Source organism: Triticum dicoccoides, chromosome 3A (assembly GCF_002162155.2).
Source record: "Triticum dicoccoides isolate Atlit2015 ecotype Zavitan chromosome 3A, WEW_v2.0, whole genome shotgun sequence".
NCBI classification, from domain to species: Eukaryota; Viridiplantae; Streptophyta; class Magnoliopsida; order Poales; family Poaceae; genus Triticum; species Triticum dicoccoides.
Window position 1 is genome coordinate 739,620,017 of NC_041384.1, and position 16,661 is coordinate 739,636,677.

At 43.4% G+C, this 16,661-nt stretch overlaps 1 long non-coding RNA gene across 2 annotated transcripts; it reads right to left on the minus strand.

The window, feature by feature from the left end:
* Nucleotides 1–7,052: 7,052 nt before the first annotated feature.
* On the minus strand, nucleotides 7,053–9,449 carry LOC119273585. 2 transcript variants are annotated; one of them, XR_005134916.1, is made up of 5 exons: nucleotides 9,239–9,449; nucleotides 9,086–9,128; nucleotides 8,734–8,982; nucleotides 7,567–8,632; nucleotides 7,053–7,446 (listed from the first exon to the last, which is right to left on the minus strand). It is a non-coding gene; the product is annotated as an uncharacterized LOC119273585 (long non-coding RNA). The 2 variants fall into 2 exon arrangements; XR_005134915.1 differs by having other exon boundaries at nucleotides 7,054–7,446; nucleotides 8,734–8,846.
* Nucleotides 9,450–16,661: the final 7,212 nt, after the last annotated feature.

The following is a 16,661-nucleotide window of genomic DNA, read 5'->3' on the forward strand; positions in this document are numbered from 1 at the left end:
ACATGGTCTGTGAGGTACTCCGTTGCCTCGGCGTATATGTTGGAGCTACTATTATGACTCTAGGTGTCTTATGAAACCATCTAGTAATCTATCCATGTTTTGTGTTCCCGGTGTGATGATTCTGGCCACCATTCTCGAAAGCATCCCGTGATGCCACTTAGTAGTAGGCATTCTACTCCTGGGTTTTGAACCCGAGACTCACCCTACTTACCTCATGTCGGTAGTGTTTGCTAGTTCCATTAGGATATTAGTAACCTTTGCCTTAGTCCTCGAGGTCCATGGTAGTTCCTTCTTCCAAATACTACGAACCGCTTATGGCGGAAGTTCTTTGAACCAAAAGATCAACACCAGAGTGCTCTTGATAAGTTCTCCATTCTGCATTGTGAATCTGCCAGTCCTACCTTTCTGCATGGGTTGTCCGGAAGAAATGTTGAGTCTTGCTCGACATACTAATCTATGCATGCACAACTCAGAAAGTTATATGTTCCTTGAGTTGTTCCTCTTCAGTTGTATTCCGACCATCCTCTATCAGTTGATAGCCAAGAGTGTGTGTGCATTTGTGTTCATCGATGCCTTTTATTCTTGTGGTCCGTCAAGTCGTTCTATTCCGGAATGACTAGGAGAAACAAACTCCAGTACCTCGTCCATTTCCAGGATTGGGTGAAAGTAGTTGTGCTCTACAGATCAAATGCCAATCCAGCTTTTGCTCTGTTCTACCCTGGAGTATTAACCCCTTTATGTCAGGATTGTCATGAGAATTGCACCATCTCTTATGAATTCTTGACGCAGTGATACTTCTCGCTATCATTGTTTCATTCCTCGGTTCCGTGTTGTCGCAACCGGAATGCCGACAAGTGAACCATGATTTTGGAAATCAATACTACTAGCAACCTCGTTGCTTGGTAGCTAATGGACAATAATTTCATTCTTAGCATACTGGTTATTGAATCATCATCCTAAGATGGATTGTGCTACCTAGTCCTTATTTTCGGTGCACTCTTCGATCAATGAGATAGGATTGTGGCAATCCATCACTCTCTTGGTCCCATCGTCTTGCCCCGAAAAGCAAGAATGTTCTCGAGTTTAGTAACATATCGGTGGTTCGTGATTTTCCGAAGATCTTCTCGGAAGTGTTACCTGGTTGTCACCTAACCGCTATGTTGAGTTCGTGATCATGTTGGTTTTTTCCTCTAAACCACCCCTTCTCCAAGAATCTGTGTTGGATATCCCTGAGCTAGTTGGTTGAGCTAGACAACAACTTGGAGAGTTGGAAGGTAGAAGCTTTGCTTAACTTAGTTCATCTCGATATCTTCTCTCTGTGTGTGTTGAAGAAAGATGATATCTCCATTGATTGGTCCTCGTGATCAGCTGTTGGACCTATTATCTTATCCAATCTTTGATTTGACTATGGGCTATCGTCAAATCAAATCAGAACCAACAATGTTCGTACTGTTGTCTTACCTGTGGTTGTTTCCTCGGGCTTACACCATTATATTTTTTGGGTCTGACCGGTGCTATCACCTTGTTCACATAATTGTGTAATTCCACTTATATGGAAACCTGGATGAATTGTTGTTGAGCCCATCAGCAACATTTTTCTCTTCTCCATGATTCGTGTTGAGCATCCAGTTAGCATTGGAAATTTTTATAAGCATTATCTTCATATTCCGTTCATGAAGAATATGTTCGGCTGAAAGGAGTGACTTCCTCTAATTCATGTGCATTTGATGCAAGTTGCCGCCGTGAATTTGAGAAAGTCAATGTTGCTTCCTCTGGAAGCATCCCAAGTCAGTTATGCATGTGCGAAGTATACACTGGTTTGCGAGACTAGCTACCTTCATTCTATGTGTATCCCTAGCACACCAAGCCACTGATTGATTTGTTCAAGGAGAAGAAGTTTCTTCCTAAGAATCATGACTGTTAGGACTTCCCTATCCTCGTTGATGGTTCCCCACCTAAACTCAGTAGTGTTTTATCATAAGACTACTATGTGGTCATGCTTGTCTGGGACAGCGTGTTCACATGTGTTTAGCAGAACCAGCTCATGTTTTGGAGCTTGCTATCTCAGTTCATTCCTCGAGAATCTCGCAACGCCATCTCGTCGGTTTGTGTTGCAAACTTTCTTTACCAGACATGCCGCCTGAAATATCCTGCTCCCAGCCAGATCTGAATCTCAGGCAGATATGATGGTTGGAACATTCCCAGCATTTCATTTTGTTCCCAGCCTGCACCCCATCGTGCCAATTTTCCATGGGATGCCCTTCTCAGCAGTTGCTGTCCAGGATCATCCTCAAAGTGGTCCTGTAATGGGTCTCATCCATTTCCGGTGATAAGCAAAAGTCATCCATTGTGTTGTCTTCAACAAGGTAGTCCACATCATCCATTCTGGAATGGGTATGCCATTCATTTGAATTCGTTCACACGATCATTTGTGATTGCCTTAGGCTGGTATAAAGAATTTCAATGATCTTTGTATCAAAAGTAATTCTTTTTGCCACTTAAGGGAACAGTTCAACGATTCACCTTTCCAAGGTGCCCCGTTACGGGATCATGGCAATTATTTCCTTGCCACCTTGACACCATCCACCATCTTTCTAAACGTGGAATTGTTGCCACCAAATCCAACCCCGTCGTTTGTTCTTCCATCCCTCTCGATCGTTTTGTGTCTCAACTCGAGATGTTTCAACATCTCATTCCGCGAGTTGATATTGTATAACTTGATCTTCAAGAAGATCAATCCTAGTAGAGTTTCTTTCTGTCATCATCATGTGGATGAAGATCTCAAAAGCGAGGATGTCAAGATCAACGTATGAAGCAAATCAACAACCTTATGAGGTGCAACCTGGATCGTGAATATTATGTTAGCTTGTGTTCCCCCCTTCACCTTACCGTACGCTTGAATCTCGGGACGAGATTCTTGTTTAGTGGGGGTGAGCTTTCATAGCCCCAGTTCAGCCCTTGCTTGACTTTGCTTGTTCTTCTTGCCATCATGTTTAAATTCCAAAGAAACTTGAAATGGGGATTGCCTAAACCCCTAGCATCAAAGGAAGTCACTAGGTTCAACTAAAATATTTTTCAGTAAATCCAAATGGCTTTCAAAAATGTTCATCATTTATGGAAAATGCTATAAACAGTAACCAGAGATGATGCACACTTTTCCATGACATATTTGGGCTCTGAATTAAATCATACTCTGTTTGCATTTGGGCATTTAAAAGCTATAAAATATTTTAAATGCTCAAATAATCATAAACTAAAATGTTTACTGTTGGATATATTATAAACAGTAGCCATGATTAGTTTCATGATTTTTGGAAATGTGTTAGCATTTTAATTAAGTCAAAACAATTGGAGGAAAAAATAGAAAACAGAAACTAAAATATAAGAGAGAGAAGGACTAACCTGGCGCTCACCAACCGGCCCAGCTCCTGTGCTGGTCCAGGACTGTGCGGCCCAGCCCACCTGGCCCCTCCCCTGTCGTCTTCCTCCCCGCACCAATAGGCAGCGCGCATGGTCGAGGCGCGCCGGCAAGCGCCCGGCCACCTCCTGCCCGCCGACGAGCCCCTGGACACGTGGTCGACTCTCCCGTGTCGCCCCGATCCCGCTTACCCCCTCATGCCCGAGTGCAGCCGTCGCCACCGACGCCGTTCGCCGCGGCCACAACCACCGCCTCACCTCCCCGACGCATCCCCAGGCTCCGCCTCGACCCACTCTTTCCCCCTCACCGCGCCAAGCAACGCTGGGAGCCCTGCAGTGACGCCCTCGCCGTCGTCTTCCTCCTCCGGACGCCGGAGATCGGCTTCGGAGTTTCGCCGCACCGGACCGCCCCCGAGCCCACTGACCGTCCCTGCGTGTTCTCTGTGAGCCCCCGCATCTTTTCCCCCTCCTCCTCTGCTCACGACCGTGCGGTAGCCGCCGCCTCCATGAGCTCACAAGCTTGCCGCCGCCATACCTCATCGCCGCCGTGGGCTGAGCTCGAACCGCTCGCGGCCGTGCACCTAAACATGCTCCTGATGCCCTCAGGAGGCCAAAGCAGCCACCAGATGGCCCCCTAGCGCCTCGTAGCCCCGTGCCCGCATGCGCCCGTACTCCGGCCGCCGCCCGGCTCACCGCTACCGCCGCTACACGCCACCCCAGCACCTACCGCTGCCACCACTTGATGCACGCCGCTGCGTATGTTCGAACACAACAGACCGCGGCCAAAATGATGGCCTGTGGCTCATTTCTGAGCCCCTCCGCCACGCCTGTCGTCGCCGGCATCGAGCCGCCGGCGAGTTTGGACCCCGCTGACCATTGACCCCGGGGGGGCCAGTTTGACCCTCTGGGTCACTGACGTGTGGGCCCCAGTCCATTAACTAAACTAGGTTAGTATTAGTTTAACGCTAACTAAACTTAGTTAGTTAATTGACACTGACAGACGGGGTCCACAGGTCAGGGTTGACCTGGACCGTCTCAGTTGACCGCTGACATCACACTAACGCCAGGCTGACGCAATAAATCTTTTCTGGATTTATTCTTACTAGTCAACAACCCATGCGACTGCACGGGCTAGTTATTTAAATTACAGCTTAGTAGAACAATTTGGAAATCGTTGGTTTTTAAGATACTTATTTTAAAAATAACTAACAACGGAGTATGATACTTTGTATTCAGTTCTTGAAAGTCTATTATTAAAGCACAACAGTTTGTTCTTTTAATTAACCATATGCACATATAACATTGCAATTTATTTATTGATATGATAGTGTTCTTTTGTTACCGCAGTCATGTAGAAATCAAAATGTCAAAAAATTATTCTCAAAACTTTTGAAGAAGTTTTGCCATTCGTTAACTCTCCCAACAATATTAAATATATAAATGTGTTCTGCATAAAAATAAATCATGCAAACATATAATATTCAGATGTTTACAAACAACCACAAAAGGTCATAATTATTGAAGGCAGAGACGACAACATGTTTTTTTATATAATCATGTCATTCAACCAAATAGCTAAACAAACATAAGGCCATGAGTTGCTAGCATTTTCTTAAGATCATAAACACGTAGTTTCTTGGGATTCATTCTGCATTATCCAAGTGTAATCACTGAATGGTGGTAGGCCGTGACATCACAAACACAATGCTACCATTTAATTAGGAGCTCATAGCTGAACTTAGCTAAAACAAACTAAAAATATATCAAAAGTTAGTTATTTAATTAGTTTTGTAATCTAAAAGGTTAGCATTTCTGAATGATAATGTTGGTAAATACCAACTACAGAGAGCATGTTAATAACAACAGATAATAATCGGAGCAAACTCGCAGCCGGTGTTGCCAAAACATGTCGGGTTTCATATCAGAAAGCATTGATTTGATGGAGGTAGTTTCTTCTTCTAGGACACAACATTTGACACGTACCTGTTTACTTATAGCTCCTCAACATGAGAATCTTGTGACGTGGTTCTCCTTACTTGTTAGGATAATGAAATAATATCATATCAGAACTGGAGACGTATGTGTTAGATTTAACAATCCATAAGTTAGAGTCGCATTTGCTTTATTTGAACAGCTTATTTAGAAAGATATAACACATGCAATGGCAACAAAAATATATTGTGTCCTAGGGCAGAAGGATTTTTCCTAACTAATGAACGTGGTTATCTGTATGTTTGCATAAAAAAGTCCAGTGGAAGCATAGCAGATCGTTGTTCCAAGAAACTAAAGACAAAGAGCACATCTTCAAGTTTGGAGGACTACTGTTCCACACTCAGTGACATATACAGATTTAGAGCTACAATTGGTGGCTCCCAAGTATATTCTGGTATGTCAACAATGGGCTTCATATGTCAGTAGGACTGCAGGAGTCCAATTAATCCTTGAGCGATCTTACGCCTACAAATATCAGTGCAGCAAGAGAGAAGTAAATCAGTGAATCTAGTATCTGCGCCACGGTTAGCACCATTGTGCGTACTGTGCAGTGCACTTGAAAAATAAAACTCTTGTATGAGTTATATAGAAAGTTCTGCATAGATAAGCTGCTCAAACAAATTTCTTTATAACATATAATAGAGGGTACTGGCCTCGGGATTCATGCAAATTTATTATCATCTAAATCTCTGTTAATTCAGAAGAGCATAACAGTGTGTCTGACGAAGATATTTAGATAAGAGAACTGATTTTTAAGGGTTTCATTTATATAGAGGATCGAATTTGCATGGTACAGTGGCGTTGTAGTTTCTAGGGAAAAATAACCAAAATCTGAGAGGACACGTGAGAATTTACATGAGCAAACATAGCTAGCAATCCCTTGGCCTCCCAATGCATTTGCTGCTGTGGATCCTTCGTTTTCAAATCCAAGGATCAAATTGTTCATGGCTAAGCTGCACCTCTCCATTGGGAACTGCGAGAGGGGAAGTTCGGGAGCTGCAATGGGGAACCTAGGCATGGAGACCAGGGAGGCTAAACTAAAGTAGCACTGCTACCTTGATCCCATCGACAGATGTATCCTGATGGCTGGTACTACGTACATATACATACTCAGGTTATTTCCTACTTTCGTAGTAAGCATAACACTGGCCGGTGCAAAATCTGGACGTTTAACAGAGAATCACCTATGTTCGATGGATGATAATAGTCATGTTTCCAAGGTTGAGAGAAACATGATTACAACAGGAGAAGATGGATTGTGTCATACCTCCTTTTCAGATTGATGCAGGGCTTGATGGTAAACTAATGGCGGCGCCCATGGCTGGGAGAAACAGATGATGCAGCGAGGGAGGATTAGGAAGAGCATGGGTATGGACTCTAGATTATGCGCCGCCTCGGGACGGGCAGCAAACTGAAGGCGGATGCGTGTTCTTTCGATCAGAAATCAATCGAGGAGAATCTATGAGAGGTAAGCGTAACATGATAGGACTCTGTTCATCGAAAGTACTATTCTGAGCTCGAGCTCAGATGAGCTCTATATCTTAGCCGTCAGCTCGCGCTTAGATTCGCACCAGCTTTGGTATATCTCCTCGTATATGAAGTAGTATATGCTGTTTTTTCAGAGCTCGTGGTCCCCTTAACTACCGCTTTTAATGCGAACGCTGTCACCGCCCACGAGGCGGATCAGAAGCGACCGCATTACATGTCCAACGGCTCAGACGTGAGTCATCTAACGGGCTCCATCCAACTGAGGCATTTATTGTGGCCAACCCATCGTCCCTTCCTCCGAATATTTGTTCCCCTCTGTCTCCATTTCTTCCTCGTAGTCACAGCGTGGTGCTTCAGACTGCTCGCCCTCTTCACCAACAAGGGCATTCAGCTCTTCAGTCCCCGTGGCTCCAAATGGATCATAGTCGCCAGTCCTTTCTTCACCACCATGTTCCGCCTCCATGCAAGCTTGCAAGCGCGGCTGCTCTTCATATGATTCATCTTCTGATCTTCATCAGAGACCAACCCAGCAACGTTCCAGAAGGTGCTCTGTTGCGGACGCACAAATGCTTCAGATAATCAGGGGTCGGTCGGATACTTAATTGAACTACTAATGCATCCAAAAAGATTCGCACGTAAACTTTCGGATGCGGACGCACAATAGTTTACCTGCTGTGAAGCATTGACGGCCGGAACTTAGATTACGATCCAGAAAACAGATAGCGAACGAGAACACATCTGCATCTCTTTCGATATTCAGGAGTGTACAAGTTTTCAGATAGCGAATCAGACAATTCAGCCACTCCCGCTGCACCAAAAGGCCAAGGTTTTACCTTCAAAAGCATGCACACAAATTCATCAAAACCTGGGGATAAGCCAACATTTTGAAACAAAATCAGTGACACAACCTGACATACTACGTATTATATTACTCATGCACTGTCTGCAAAGTAACCACGGTCTGATCACACCGAAGGTAAAACATGATGCCTACATTCATATGCCTCAATGGCAAATAAGATAACTGAAAAGACATCATGAGCCACATCAGCTTCTACATTCCATTTGCCAGCCTTAATTCCATTGCTTTATTACAATTATTTTGTCGGTGTGCCCCTCACGCCACAGTTCTTGCATTTCGCAGGCTACCAAGGTTGCTTGGGGACATCACCAGGGCCGGGGCATGTAGTTCGCTTATGCCCTTGCTTTCTGCAAATCGTGCAAAACCTAGTCCTCTTGCTTAGACTTCATATGGAGCCTTCTCCATACTTGTCGTTGGCCGCCCAATATCTTTCTGTTTTGCTGGAGCCAGTAGTCCTTCCAACATGTTGCTTGTCCTGGACACAGAATCATTGTCCGCTAAATCAGCAGTACCTCCATCGATGATCATGTTTTGTTCCACTGCAACCATCTCCATGGGGCTCTGATTTACGGCACCACTGTCCGCCAGTCTGGCCAAGACCATCCCTAACTTCTACATAGGGTAACATCACTATCAAGTTGGACTTGAACAACTACAGCAACCGATTGTAGGCTTCAACGCTAGTGTCGCCGGCCTGACTAGATCCATGGCGTGCAAGTACATCGTGAAGTGTCTGTACGAAAAAGGGTTGTTCTACATGCTGTCCTTTTGGTATTGTATCAAATGAGGTGGCAGAACGTCGCGATCATCCCTCGTCCATCTCTTCACTATATGCTTAGCTGGTATTTCTTTAGCCCTAATGAAATCGAGCACCTGCACGAAACAATTTTTCCTGATTTCAGGCCCATGCTTCATATGTGATAGCTTCGAAATTAGATATACGTCATTCACCAAATGCATAGACTCTAACATACCTGCCCTCAGTGTCAGCCTGAACCCGGTATGTAAAATGCGGATCCTTGGCTCCAATGTCTGCAAAAACTTCCATTGTCTTCCTCACATCATCATCCGCCTGGTCCCTGTTGATCTGCCCACACAGATTTCACAAAGACCTCTTGGTGAAGGGAACATTCTCCATCGAACCAAAAAAGCCACCTATGACTATGATACTATAAACCTTGCCCAGATTCACATTGTTCTGCCTGAGTTGCTTTATGAGATCTCTGCGGTACACGTCAAATATGCTTATGTGATGGCCAATGGATTTTATCACCAAAATTAGGCGAGAGTGAGTAGTTATGATTCTCTCTATGCTCTGCAATATACCTTCCATTGTCTTCTGCCTGTAGAAGTCTACCGCAGCTTTACCCTGCATCAGGTTATGTACAAACTTTCGATCAGCTTCTAAGATGAAACTTGTACTCCACTGTATGTGATTTACTGACAAAAAATTATCTCACAGCAACAAAATGTACTCACCGAGCAGCCACAAACTATTTCCTGCATGCATTTTACCCACTCCACATTTAGCCGTCTCTTCCCATAGCGAATGCCAAAACCTTTTTCCCATGAATACAGATTGTAGAAGTCACAAGCCTTGCCCAAGGAGTCAAATGTAGTGCCAAGAACATTTGAAGCTGGCTTCTCTGCAAAACATCTTACAGCCTTCTCGAACGCACTGATTCGATTCGGACACGGTGTGATGCTTGGTGCAGCAGCACCAATCCTTAGCCTGCAAACACCAGGCAGTAAGCATGAATTATCTGAATGCATGGTACAAACTCATCTGAACACACAGAGTTATAGCTGCCTGATTTCTTTACTGCAGTCCATTTTTCTTTACTGTAGTCTTTGCATCGCTGATATCAAGGGGTTTCAGTTTAATTCAGTTTGCTAACTACTCTGAACCCAAAAACCTATAGATCCCTGATTTCTTTAGTTTTGTCATTTTTTATGTACTAATTATTTTTTCATCAGTCATCACTCAATTGCTTTTCATTATTTTACTCTCAAGTATCTGAATACAGTGAACTTACTCCTCCCAACCCAGACAAATAGAGCTGCCTGTTTCTTTTTTTTACTGCAGTCATTTTTTCTGTTCTAAAATCTTTGCATCTCGCACATGAAGGAACTTCAACAAAATACAGTGTACAAACTACTCTTAAACCATATTGTTATAGTTGCCTTATTTACTCACTGCTGTCAATTATGCTTTACTAAGAACTTTGCATCTCCGATGACATAACATTTTTTTACTGAATGTTAATTATGTGAATCAAGTTTAGTTACTTATCTGAACCCACGACACTATAGCAGCCTGATTTCTTTACTGCTAGCATTTTTCCTTAACTAAAATCTCTCTATGTCTCATATCATGGGTGGTTCAAGTAAATGCAGTCTACTAAATACTATGAATCCAGAAAGCTATAGCTGCCTCATTTCTCTACTGACGTCAATCTTTATCTACTGTCATCTTTGCATCTCTGATAAGATAAGAAAGCTGTACCACTGACCTCTTATTCCATCCGGGCGCCAGGGGATTCCTCTTCCCCATCGAGAGCTCGGACTTTCGAGGGGAGCTTTCCCTTCTGCCCGCTGCAGCCTCTGCCGCCGCCAAGATTTGTGCTTCGCCGCTCTCGGCCGCCATCTGCTGCTCCGACAGCGATTGCTCTGCCGCCACACCGCCATTCACAACTACATGGGGGAGGCACCAGACTCTCTCCTACCCACTCAAGGAGAGCAGATCTAAATAATGGGGAAAAGCAAATCGTAGTCAAGAAACTAACTCAGATGCGCTAGACAAGCTCGTGCGGCGAAGAAAGGATCCGCTTACCTGCCTATCGGCTGCACAAAAAACTTCATGTTGGATCGCCGCCGCTGCTCCGAATCTCTATCTCCCACTCGTCGCCTTCAAACCGCCACTCGCCTTGCAAAAGAACACGCTGGACCCTGCATTCAATTTGACTCAGGGCCGGCCGGACGGTAAAGCGAACTTCACGATGCACGGATCAGACGGCGGCTCTGATTCTGATCCATGGAACACCTTCCCAGCGGCAAACTTCCGTCATCCGGAGCATTAAACATGGCCCAATGTACATCGCTGCCGTGTACGTATTTCGGAACAGTACTCGATTTCTGGACGACCAACAGCGGTAGTATAAAATAATCGCACAGATCCATAGGCGCCAGCCAACGCTGTGGATAACGAGAGCATTTGAGCTCGTGTACAGTTACTCCGCGTCCTCTGTTCATTCATTTTTTTAAGGGACCCTTTTCATCCTAATAGGACAGATTGCATCTAGTCATGCGGGTGGGACTTTTTTTCTGTTTGTTTTATTATTATATACGGGTGTGACTTTTTCCTGTTTCTTTTATTATACGCACAAATATTGAAGTTGTGTGTTTTCTGGTCGTGTCACATTGTGCTTATTTTTTAACACCAGAGTAACGTAAATCGTATGGTTAAGACAGATCAATCATATAAATTTCATGGTTTAGATATTTCTAACGATGTGTATTAACATGAAGGCTCCTATGATGTATGTTTTAACACAGAGTAACGTAAATCGTATGGTTAAGACAAATCAATCATATAGATTGAATAGTTTAGATATTTTTAATGATGTGGATTAACATGAAGGCTCGTATGATGTCTCCCATTAGTAAATACTAGTCGTCAACCCGTGCACCTGCACGGGCTAGTAGTTTAAAGACTACAAAATTTAGTGTTAGAGAATCATAAGCAGTCACTAAATTGTTTCATGGCGATACATTCTAATAATACTTATTTATTTTTTACCATTTTTTCTTGATTAGTTAGATCCCTATTTACATTATTTTAATATTGTTATTCCGAAGGCTCTGACGTAACTCAACATATTCTCATGAATATGTATACAAATCTACTTAACCTTTTTTCTTGAGGTTGCGTCAATTAATTTGATTGGAGGGAGTATTTAATTGCTATTTTTAATGGACATACACACATGCATGCATGTTTGGAGCATGTTTCACTCGTATCTAACTTTGATATATAGCTATATTTAGGCCAAGTGTTCCTTGTCTCCAAATGTACCTAAGGTTAACAGAAGCCCTGACATGTCAATGTATGGACATTAAAGTGTAGAAAGTAGCCGTGGCTATGGTTTAAATCATATATACCTCCCAGTTGATGCCCTTCATTATTTCGAATATATGTACTTTCTTTTATTTCTAGTATTTATGTGCATATGAAATCTAAGATATGGTAATGTCGTATGTATATGCATGTGATTCGACCATTACATAATCCAGATGTGTGTGTGTGTGTGCGCGCGCGCGCGCGTGTCTTGTATATGGTTATCCCTACCATTTTCAAACCCTAGAATATATCAACATTTTTTATCAGAGGCGTCAGGCACCTGAATATATCATAATAACAACAATGATCACTAATATACCTTGATCGGAGGCGCCGGACACGTCGTGACATCCAACATGTAAAATTGCTCGGACATTGGGGCCACCACCATCTAAAATTCATGTCAGAGATTTTTTTAGGCTTGTGCTTTATTTTTTTAGGTGAGTCTTGGTCCTAAACCAATAATTCTAGGGAGACACGTTTACAATGGTATACAAAATTGTAAGCTTTTAGGACTCGACCCCAACTGAACTTCATGGTGCTTGCTTGATCCTAATAATCGTAGAATTTAGATCTTCAGGTCATTTTTATGTGTTTTAATAGGTCAACCTGGGGGTTTGTATGATGCCTCCCATTAGTAAAAGATTATAATATACTATAAACCTCAAGGCAATGAGGGGCCTCATAACTGATGAGGGGCCTCATAATACTAAGATCACCGAAATATATATTCGGAAATTAAATATGGCCATAAAATTAAATCCAAGTTCCAAGAATCTCTTACCACATCATTAGGTCGGGACATAATTAACTTCACCTCCCTTCACTTCCAACAAATAATTAAATTAAGTGAAGGAATGAAAAACAACGTATATATACTGCTATTGTCTTTCTTCAAACTTAACATATCTAGCAACGGATAACGGACTTAGTAATAGCCATATTAATTAACTAAATGTAATACACAATACGATCGGTGGCAAAAGGCAAAGTGAGAGGAGGCAATCAAGACAGATTCGTTTTGTTCGTCTGCAATGGTGTGGTTTCTCGTTCTTAGTGCACTTACGTGAAGAAAACAATCAGTTAACATGCTCATGCATACAGCTGTAACCAAATTTTACAGAACCCGACCATAAAAAATTGCATCCACTTATTCCATCCATACATGTAATTCACGCGATTAAGCAATCAGACCAAACCTGAAGGTTCGTTTCCATCAAGCAATAGATGCTGGATTCAAACTTGATTTTCCCATGGTGGTAGCACGCAGGAGAACGGAAAGTGGAAGGTCATCCATGACAGCATACAACTCAACAATCAGAGAAGCCCCCGCAAAAAAAAAAAAATCAGAGAAGCCGTGGCGCCGTCAGTCTCGACTGGTAGGTGCAGGAATATTGAAGGGGAGGAGACGGCCGCGGCCATGTACAGGAGTCGACGCTGATGTTTTTTCTCCTTTTTATTATATCCGCAGTCAAGGTTGGGTAGAGGCATTGCGACGTGCTATAACCGAATCGTGGAAGATTTTTCTTCCCATCCGTGATGGTGGGATATTATTCTCCTTTTTTATCTATCGATGGAGATTTGATGGCTGGAGGCTTCCTTTTTTTCACCAAAGATTGAGTGTATACCTTAAAGGAGAGGAAAGTGGTGATGGCCTTTTTTTAGGAAACGTGCTCATGGTCCTGTTTTTTTCTCTCTATCGATGGAGTTTTTACGGGTGGAGCTTCCTCTTTTCCACCAAAGATTGAATCATACGTGAAAGGATAGGAACGTGGTGATGACCCTTTTTTTTTAGAAAATGTGCTCATGGTACTGTTTTTATTTTGACAACTGTGCTGATGGTCTACCGATGGAATTTTTATGGGTGGAGGCTTCCTTTGTTTTTTCTTCACTGAAGATTGAATCTATACCTGAAAGAAGAGGAACGTGGTGATGGCCTTTTTTTAGGAAATGTGTTCATTGTCCTGTTCTTTTTTATCTATCGATGGAGTTTTTATGGGTGGAGCTTCCTTTTTTTCCACCAAAAATTGAATCATACGTGAATGGAGAGGAACGTGGTGATGACCCCTTTTTTTAGTATAAACGTGCTCATAGTGCTGTTTTTTTTACAACTGTGCTGATGGTCCTGTTTCTTGTGAGATATGGTCTCTTATAACGGTGTTTATTTTTCTTGTGAGATCACAACTCTTATAACGTTTTTTTTAAGGAAAATATTGATTTTTTTTCTGATGTTAACTATGTGCAGGTTGGGTCACGTTTACGTCCATATTGGTTATTTTTTGGTCACAGGTGTAACGGAAATTGAATGGTCAAGATAGATCAATTACATAGATCGGATGATTAAGAATGACTAACGCACTTTTAATGATGTGGATTAACGTGGAGCTTCGTATGATGCCTCCAATTAGTAAATATATAAGATAAGATATAGGAAATTCCAAGAAATGTTGCAAACTTCAAAAATTCATAGTAATTCAACCATCTGTACTGGTTTCATGCATGTTTAAGCAACTTAACATTGTTGTTTAGCTCAAAACATGTTAATGCACTTTATAAACCCATAACTTGAGTTTCATTTGAATCTTTGATTCAAATGAGCTCAAACCACCCTGGTTGTAGATGCATTAGCCCAACACAACATATTGACATGTCATGATCATGCATCATATTGTGCATTGCGTTGATTGTGTTTTCCTTCTCTGTTGCCGGTATTTGTCCACTCTCGATAGACGTGCTCCCGACGATGAGTTCGATGACACTGATGAAGAGTTATACTATCTTCAGAAGTGCCAGGCAAGCAAAAACCCCTTGTTCATTCTGATACAATCCAACTCTCTCGCTCCTGCTCTCTTTTACTGCATTAGGACAACAACGATTCAACTGTTACATGCTGCGGTAGTTGAACCCTTTTCCTCTGCATGACCAGTCATTGCCACAGTAAATAGATGAAACCCACTAGCATGAGTAGAAGTTGTTTGAGACCTGATGTGCCTACTCATTCATGTTTGTTTGTCATGCCTGCTACTGCTTAGAGTTGAGTCAGGTCTGATTCATCGGGGATGAATCGGAGGTGTGTAAACATGTCCTACTGTTGAGAGCTAAGTGTGTGAATACGATTTGGTAAAGGTAGCGGTGAGAGGCCATGTAGGAGTACATGGTGGGTTGTCTCATTGAAGCTGTCCTCGGGAACTGAGTTCTGTGTTTGTGATCCATGAAACAGTTACTACCACGCATTGGGCCCGAAACCAATGGACCCTCTCGGCTTCTTGATCACCGTTGTCCTCTGTCCAGGAGTTGCAACTAGTTTCTGGTGTTTATAGGATATGTGTTGGCGGCCGTGCGTAGCGCTGACCCTAGGGGTGGGCTATGATGCGGTAGATACACCGTGGCAGCGGCATGTCGGGCGCCCGCTTGGTGTCTCGGAACCCTATACACATCGTCCGGGGCCGTATGTGAAAACCTCGGCCGGACTCCCTGCGGATGGAACCTGGATAGGCGATACACCTGGACTAGAGACTTGAGTGTTTAGGTAGGCCATGGCTGACACCCTCGTTGGGCTTCCGCTTGAAGGTTGCCGAGTACATGTCGTGTAAACGGCGGTAAGTGGTGAGAGCATGTTGAAGAAGTACACCCCTGCAGGGTTAACATCATCTATTCGAATAGCCGTGTCCGCGGTAAAGGACTTCTGGGTTGCCTATAAAAGTTCATAGACAAGTGAAAGTGGATACTCTAAAACTCGCAAGATAAGTGCGAGTGCTATGGATGGCCTTCTCGTAGGGAGACGGGAGCGGATCCATAGTGGTGTATTGAATGGTGAATATGTGAACTCGTATGCGCCACCTCAAAAGAGTTGCTTGCTGTCGTAGTTCAGGTTAGCCACTAAGTCAAAGTTGGCTTGCTGCAGTTAAACTCCACCAGCCCCTTTATTGATACCGATGCATATGTAGATAGTTCTGATGTAAGTCTTGCTGGGTACATTTGTACTCACGTTTGCCTATTTTATGTTTTATAGAGAGACTTCAGTCTCGCTAGTAGTTCCATGTAGACTTCGACGTTTAGCTTGATACCTCAGCTACGATCTTGTGCCCTCGGCAGGATCTGGTAGATAGTCAGGCTTCTTAGCCTTTTTCATTTGTAGATGTCCGTACTCAGACATGTTAAGCTTCCGCATGTGCTTTGATTTGTATGCTATGATTGTTGGGTCATGGGACCCATGTTTGTAATATCTCGCTCCTCGAAGCCTAATGAATAAATACTTGAGTTGTAGAGTTATGTTGTGATGCCATGTTGTATTTACACATCTCGAGCATATTGTGTGTACGATTAAAATGCTTGGTATGTGTGGGATCCGGCAATCTAGTTGTTTATCCTTGGCAGCCTCTCTTATGGGGAAATGTAGTCTAGTGCTTCCATGAGCCACAGTAGTCCGCTACAGCCTGGTTCACCGGAGTCCTGTTAGCCCAGCACTACTGCTAAGGACACTTGACTGGCCGGCATGTGCTTCACTTCGTTCCTGTGTCTGTCCCTTTGGGGAAATATCACGCGGTGACATCCGGAGTCCTGCCTAGCCTGCTACAGCCCGGGTTCCCGGAGTCCTGTTAGCCCAGTGCTACAGCCCGGATTCACACGCGGTTGGCCGACATGCTCGATGTGATTCATGTATGCCTGTCCCCATAGGTTAGTGCCGCTTTGGGTTCACAACTAGCCATGTCGGCACGGGTTCTCTGTCATATGGATGCTCGCGACACTATCATATACGTGAGCCAAAAGGCGCAAACGGTC